Source organism: Sorex fumeus, unplaced genomic scaffold, assembly GCF_029834395.1.
Source record: "Sorex fumeus unplaced genomic scaffold, SorFum_2.1 ptg000038l, whole genome shotgun sequence".
NCBI classification, from domain to species: Eukaryota; Metazoa; Chordata; class Mammalia; order Eulipotyphla; family Soricidae; genus Sorex; species Sorex fumeus.
Genome location: NW_026606095.1, coordinates 1,764,416 through 1,771,925, shown reverse-complemented (window position 1 = coordinate 1,771,925; position 7,510 = coordinate 1,764,416). Strand labels below are relative to the sequence as shown.

Below are 7,510 nucleotides of genomic sequence, written 5' to 3'. Positions count from 1 at the left end.
CTGATATACATATCTCTTGATTATTAAAAAATGGCCTTTGCTGTCCCTTCAAATCTTTTTCAGCCTGAAATTTATCTTATAGGATACTAGTATGGCCACCCTGGCTTTTTTGAGGGATTTGTTTGCTTGAAGGATTGTCGTACATCCTTTAACTTTGAGTCTATGTTTGCTCTCATTGATCAGATATGTTTCTTGTAGGCAACAGAATGTTGCATTCAGTTTTTTAAATCCATTTTGCCACTCTGTGTCTCTTATATGGTGCATTTAGTCCATTGACACTGAAATTATTGTCATAGAATTTTTAGCCATTTTTCTGTATAATTTTTTTTGTGTTTCTGGGATTTGTCTTGTCTTATAGTAGCCCCTTCAGCCCTTCTTTTAAGGTTGGTTTTGAGTCTATGAATTTCCTGAGCTGTTGTTTATCCACGAAGTATATTTTTCCTTTGAGTCTGAATGAGAGTCTAGCTAAATAAAGTATTCTTGATGAGGTGTTCATTTCATTGAATTTTTTCACTATATTCCACCACTGTCTTCAGACTTGGATGGCTTTGTCTGATAAGTCTCCTGTAAATCTAAGGGATGCTCCTTCTCCTTCATATGTGATTTTCTTAAAAACATATGAAATACTTCATGAATTTGTAGGTCATCCTTGAACAGTGGCCATACTAATCTTCTCGGTGTAGTTCCAATTATAGTACATGTGCTGCCAAAGCGAGCTCAGGAAAGCACTTTTAAACCCTATACCATCTCTACAGTCCATCTTCTTATATTTTTGTCTCCATCTGTCAATGTGTCTACCATCCATTTCTTCCTTATGCTTCTTCCATACTATGTGATGGCACATGAGCCCTATAGCAGTGGGAGCTGGGAGCCGGCAGTCACCAACTTCTATGATAGCTGTGTCCCTAAGAGTAGCCAGACCAGTGCTACATTACAGAGTATAAAGTGACTGTTCCCTGGCAGTGTTATGGTGTTAACAACCTTCAACACTGGGAATCAACTCGGGACTTAAGTTTAGGAGTTACCAGCAGAACCTGCAGTCAGTCACTTATGGCTTAGGAGGGCTAGTTTGTATGATCTGCTGAAGGCATATATCACCTAATCTACTTCTGCTCTTGGCTTTGAATGATAGAATCCATTCTAAGGTTGTTTCCCAGTTTTTGAAATAATTTGCCTTCCCTGCACATTAGTGTGGTTTAAAAGATAGTAGAAGCTGGTACTCAAATAAGTGATCTTCATGACAATGTAGAGAATAACATCAATAAAGAAGAGGAAAAATACTAAAAAATGAAAATATTTGACATATATGGGAGAGTACCAAAAGAAATATTTACATCATAAAGTTTTAAAAGAAGAGTAGCTAAAGGGGGAAGATATCTGGTATAAGAATTATAGCTGGGGCTAGAGCAATAGCACAGTGGGTAGGGTGTTTGCTTTGCATACGGTCGACCTGGGTTCAATTCCCAGCATCCCATATGGTCTCCAGCACTGCCAGGGGTAACTCCTGAGTGCAGAGACAGGTGTAACCCCTGTGCATCACCGGGTGTGACCCAAAAAGCAAAAAACAAAAAAAATATAGCTAAGTAATCACTTCTATGTCTTGGGAAAATGTCTCACTTCATTTCAATTTTGTACCAATCTCCAGGAGTTTTACTTGTTTTGAATTTAGTTCCATGAAGACCATGGAGACTCCCTTTAATATGAAGATTTTCTTGGTCAATGTCACATTTACTTCGTTATATTTATATTATCTTTACTATGTCTTTGGTTGCACATTTTGTTTCTTCAGTCTGTAGGTTTAACATTATGATGGTCATTGATTTTTTTTCTGAAACTTCATTTAAAGATTATTAGAGTTTTGCCTCTGCTATAAGAACTTTTGGCTTATTTGCTGCTGATTTGTTTTGCTTTTTCTGTTTAACTCTTTAAACATATATTTCAATGAAATGTAATATGAATATTTACTAAGTGACCAAAAGACCCGAGAAGGATATTAGGCATAAAATAACAGTGACCAAACACCTATTGTCTTTGAAAGGAGAGACCTGAATGACCACGGATTTTGATGTCCTAATCCTACTAACCTGGCAATCTGTGACCTGAAAACTTTTCCATATATATATATAATATGATAATACTCTAATGTAATAAAAATTACCTAGAAAAATGTAAAATAGCATAAGGAGTTATATTTTTGGTATAAAGAAATCTTTCCCAAAGCAGGACTTCAAATTGATATGTGATAATTGAAAGGAGAGTGGGTATAACTTAATAGAAATTAAATAATTCTACATGGCAGAAGGAAATCTGATTAGTTAGAAGATAAACGACAAACTATGAAATAGAAAGTAAATATTTAACCAAGGACTTGGCAAACAATTTTCTTTTTCCAAAACAGTATAAGTGGGAGTAATCTCAGTGAATCAAATATCATGAATCAACAGATGAGAGGTTAAACTAAATTTCTCCTGGGGTGTGAACTTTATTTTATAGAATGCAAAGTACCTTCAATAGAAAAATTGGATTAGTGCCAATTTAATCCAGATCCTTTGCAATACCCTTAGTGAAACCGAAGTAGCAGTGCAGTAGACCAATCTCTTTTCTGTTTTAAAAGAAAACGAGAACAATTAACAAAATGTTTCTCTTAGACTGAATTCCAATATTATCTCTGCACCAGTGAGCTTTGAAAAATACCAAAACTCACAGTCTCTAACAAATCACTTTCAATCAAGAGAGAAAGAAATGAAAAGGCTAATTAACTTGCCAATCATCTCATAGTCCTGACCCATGAAAACAGTGACAATGGGAAATATCTGATGGGAACATATGAGAATCTTAAAGGTCATAGAGATTCAAATGAAGCAAAGTAGAAAAGAATGTTCCTGATAATCTTCCTAGATTTAATTATTTATAATATCAATTTTAAAATGTTGGTTAAGAAATGGAAGGATATATACAGGAGCAGTTTTCAAAATGGTATATAAATACTTTAAGTATTCCTAAGAAATCCCATGAAGAACTGTGTCATAAAGAGCTAACAAATGAAGTATAATAAGCACAGAGATTGTGCCTGTGTCAGCTAGAATGTAGAGAGCATTACTGATCTTCAGCAAATCATTACTGATCCTCAGAAAAATATACCGTGACTGGTTCTAAAACCTGACTGGAATTTTCCATAGATGTGTGTGTGTGATACTAGAGACATGTTTGCAGCTGCACTTGCCAAATCATTTTTGCACAGCATAGTGGGTCATCAGAAGAGCAAAAGTTCTGTTCTTCTTCAAGCTGAGAAAAGAGTTTTAAAGCATCAAATAAGTTTTCTCTTACAAAAGGGTTAGACGACTATGGATGGTGATAAGTACAAGGATCTGTGATCATTTGGCTAATTTCTGTTGTGAGTTTGAGATGGCTGTCTCAAATGATCGGTGACCACTGACAATCCTGCAAACAGGTGCTTCACCAGGATTGGATATGGTGAAATTAGGCCTGGATATCTGGCATCTGGCACTGGCCATTTCTTTGCCCTCTGGGAATTACCTAACACTTTGACATTTGTCCCTTTGGGGGGCTGCTTTTGTTCTAAGTAGGTATGATGCTGATAATGTTACTTAGTGGAATATTCTATTAGAAACATTTCTCATTACCAAACACAAACCTTAGCAGTAAATGTTTTCTCTGAGTAAGTCTTTCTAAGATTTTTATGAAATCTTGTTTTTTTCTGTGTGTCATGATCATGACAAATAAAAATGGGAAGGAGTACATAGTTTTTAATCCAATGGGATCATTGTTTTCATGGGGTCTTTAGATTTCTGTCAATTTCATTGTTTTCCTAAACATGACTTACAGCAATGTGATAAAAATCTTGATGATCTGGTTCTAAGTCCTTGATTTTTGAAAGATTCTTTTGATATTGGGTAAGAAATTTAACATCTCTGGGGCTTTAGTTTGCTAATGTTGATGGGAAGGGCACACCTGGCACTGTTAAGGGCTTAACAGTGGCTCTGTAATAATTCCTGGCAAGACTCTGAGGAACCATATGCAGTTCTGGGGCTTAAACCCAAATCAGCTGCAAGCAAGATAGGTAGCTTAATCACTCACTGTACTATTTCTTCTTCCCTTAAAGGTCACATTGTCACACTATCCTCCCATTGTTCATCGATTTGCTCGAGTGGGCCCAGTAACGTCTCTATTTTGAGACTTGTTATTACTGTGTTTGGCTTACTGAATACATCAGGTGGTTGCCGCATGGGCAAGATACTCTCGGTAGCTTGCCGGGCTCTCCAAGAGGGGCAGAGGAATCAAACCTGGCTCAGCCAGGTTGGCTGCACACAATGTAAATGCCCTACTGCTGTGCTTATCTCTCCAGCCTCCCTTAAAGGTAAGAATATTATATTTAAAAAATAGCAAACAGCATGACTGCTATTATCAGCATTTTATGTGTTGACATTTTCCAACCTCTTAGGGTACTGCTTGTAATAGTTTAGGTAGTATTAATTTATTTTTAATACAACAAATTAATCCTGTGCTTAAAACTGACTTAGTTTTCTGTTATAACTTTAAAAAATATACTGATGAAATAAAATTTTCAAAGAAAACAGAAAAAGATTTCTATTCAGAAAAAAAATATTTTTGAATATTTATCCAGTTGGCTGATTTTGGTATGTTAGCTCAGTGTTTCTAAATTCTTCCACAACAGTTTGTACTAGTCTAATAACAAATTAGAAATGGACTGAGCTGGTATTCTGAACCTTTAACTCAATGATTCCCAGAAAGGCCTTTATATCTTTGCCTATCATTTGTCCTCCACCTTTAAAAAGGTAATCTTCTACCTTTAAGAAAGTTTCTGATATTAGTCATCCATACATAAGGGTAGATTTAAAACAGATATTTATTTATTAGAGAAACACTGTTTTCAGAAGTGGTTTTGTGCTTTGTTTTTCTGTCCCTTCTCCTTTTGTTCCAAACCTTGGGGAAAAAAAACCAAAGATCCATGAATATAACATTTGGTACCTGTTTGATGCTATAAATCTCAAGGTCATTTGAGGAAAATCTCATATCCTCAGACAGATAAAAGACATTCCCAGTTCTGTCTTAGGTCATGTATGACTGCTACTCGGAAATCCCCACTGCACTACATCACATCATCCTGGGGTCATGGGAATGAATGAGACAGCAAGTCTAAGAACAGGCTTTGCCCAGTTAGGGGAAGTTTCTTGATCTCACAAAGGAAAATATTTAGGTTATAAACAATACACAGTTTTGTTATAAAATAAATAAAAAAATTTTAGGTTATAAACAATACACAGTACTCGCAGTTCCAGAAGGCTGAATCTAAATGTTGGACATGAGAGTATCCTGGTGGACAGTTCCACAATGAAATTGACCACATCATATTCAATCAATGGTTTTGCCTGACCGATGTCACTGTTGTCTCAAAATTTCAAACGGGAACAGACCACCATCTCCTTAGTGCAAAATTCTACTTTGCAGAGTGGGAAGAAAGGGCTGCAAAGTTTAAGAAGAGAACTCCCAGAACAACCACCAACTAGAAGCTCTTTGGCACAATTGGCACAACATGGGAAGATGCTGTCTGTCGTTGACGACATTGACAAAGAATGCTATCTACTGGTTCAGCACCACTTGATTGTGTGAGGAACACTGAGGGAGAGAAAGCCACAAAAAGATGTCTGTCTTCAAAAACTCCAGCTCATCCGCCAACATAACTGGGTGTGAGCTTCAGGCAACCCCAAGCAAACGTCTGAGTTCACAAAGCAGTGTAGAGTAGCGATAAAGGAAGACTTCAAAGTGAGAAGAGTGGCAGTGATGATGCATCAGAAGCCAGCAAAAGCATTTGCAACATCCGCCTGTCCACAAAATACAAGACCAAGATCGTCCTGATGAATCTTTCATATCTTCCAGAAAGGCAATAGAAAAGATTATCCTTGACTTCTACACACGTCCACGTCTTGCTCAGATACCAATTTCGCAAGATGTATATGTCGTTCCCAACATTCTCCCTTCTGAAATCCAACACACCATTTCATCGGTAAAGAAGTGAACAGCACCCGGCCCAGACAAAGATCAGACAGTCAGACCCCAACAGCTCAAGAATCTGTCATCAGTACTCATCAAGACATTGGCTCGGCTCTTCTGAATGCAAGGTTTTGTCTCAATGGAAAATCAGCAGGACCTTTCTACTGTACAAGAAGAGAGTCATCTTTGACATTGACAACTATCACCCGAACTTCCTATTGTCTGTGGTCTATAAGCTGTTCATTTGAGTCATCCAGAAGAGGATTGGCATAACACTAGATGAAAGACAATCATGCGAGCAAGTCAGGTTCCAAAAAGGACTCAGCACGATTGACCATATCCATGTGATAACCAAGCTCATTGAAGTTACTCGGGAGTTCAAGATGCTGCTCTGTCTAATGTTCATTGATTTAAAGGCCTTTGATTCTGTTGAGACTGAAGTGGTCATCGAAGCCCTAGCCAAACAGGGTGTTCAAACTCAACACAACAGAATCCTCTGTGAGCTGTATTACGAATTCACCACCAGGATCTCACCATTCTACAAGGAAGTGATCATCGATGTAAAGAGAGGGGTTTGCAAGGGTAATATCACTTCACCAAAACTCTTCAGTGCAACCCTCAAAAACTTCATGCAACGACTGGAATGGAAAGAAATGGGAGTGAAGATAGACGGTCAGCAACTACACCACCTCCACTTCACTGATGACATCGTTCTAATAACAACAAAAATTAGCCAAGCTACACAAATGCTGGCTGACTTCCACCATGAGTGTGGAAAGGTTGGACTGCAGCTGAATCTCACAAACACAATGTTAACAAGAAACGGACTCATTCTTGATGTTCCATTCGATCTCAACGGAACCAACATCGCCGAATGCAGCAGTTATGTGTACCTAGGTCGAGAATTCAACATGACGAACAACCTGGCACCTGAGTTGCGCAGGAGGAAGAGAGTGGCTTGGAATGCCTTCAAGAGCATCGAAGACTCAGCTAAGAGGTTGAAGAACCTCTGGCTCCAGACACATCTCTTTGATTCCACTGTTCTTCCTGCATTAACATAATCCTCAAAGACCTGGGCCCTAAGCAAACAGGATGAAAATGCTATTCAATGCTATTCAAGAGGAATCAAAAGAGGTATGCTTGGAGTATCACATTTCACTCAAATGAGAAAAAGAATTCAGAGTTCTGACCTTCATGGACAGTCAAGAATCAGGGACATGGTCTCCTTTGCCAAGACATAGAATATCAGATGGGCCAGACACGTAATGAGATTTGGAGACGACCACTGGACTAGAGCCGTTACCTACTGGATTCCACGGAACATCAAAAGACAGCGTGGCTGCCCATCTACAAGATGGTCAGACTTCTTTGTCAATACCCTGAACGATCGGTTTGAGGCTCTTCGTGTTCCTTGAAAGAACAGAAGCCGCTGGGCTACTCTAGCACACAACAGGGACGAATGGAGACGTTACTGGCT

The 7,510-nt window shown here is 38.2% G+C and overlaps 1 non-coding gene across 1 annotated transcript; it reads right to left on the bottom strand.

Annotated features, from left to right (window-relative positions):
* Positions 1-612: 612 nt before the first annotated feature.
* Positions 613-719, bottom strand: LOC130028060 (U6 spliceosomal RNA). The gene has a single exon (XR_008793154.1). It is a non-coding gene; the product is annotated as a U6 spliceosomal RNA (small nuclear RNA).
* Positions 720-7,510: the final 6,791 nt, after the last annotated feature.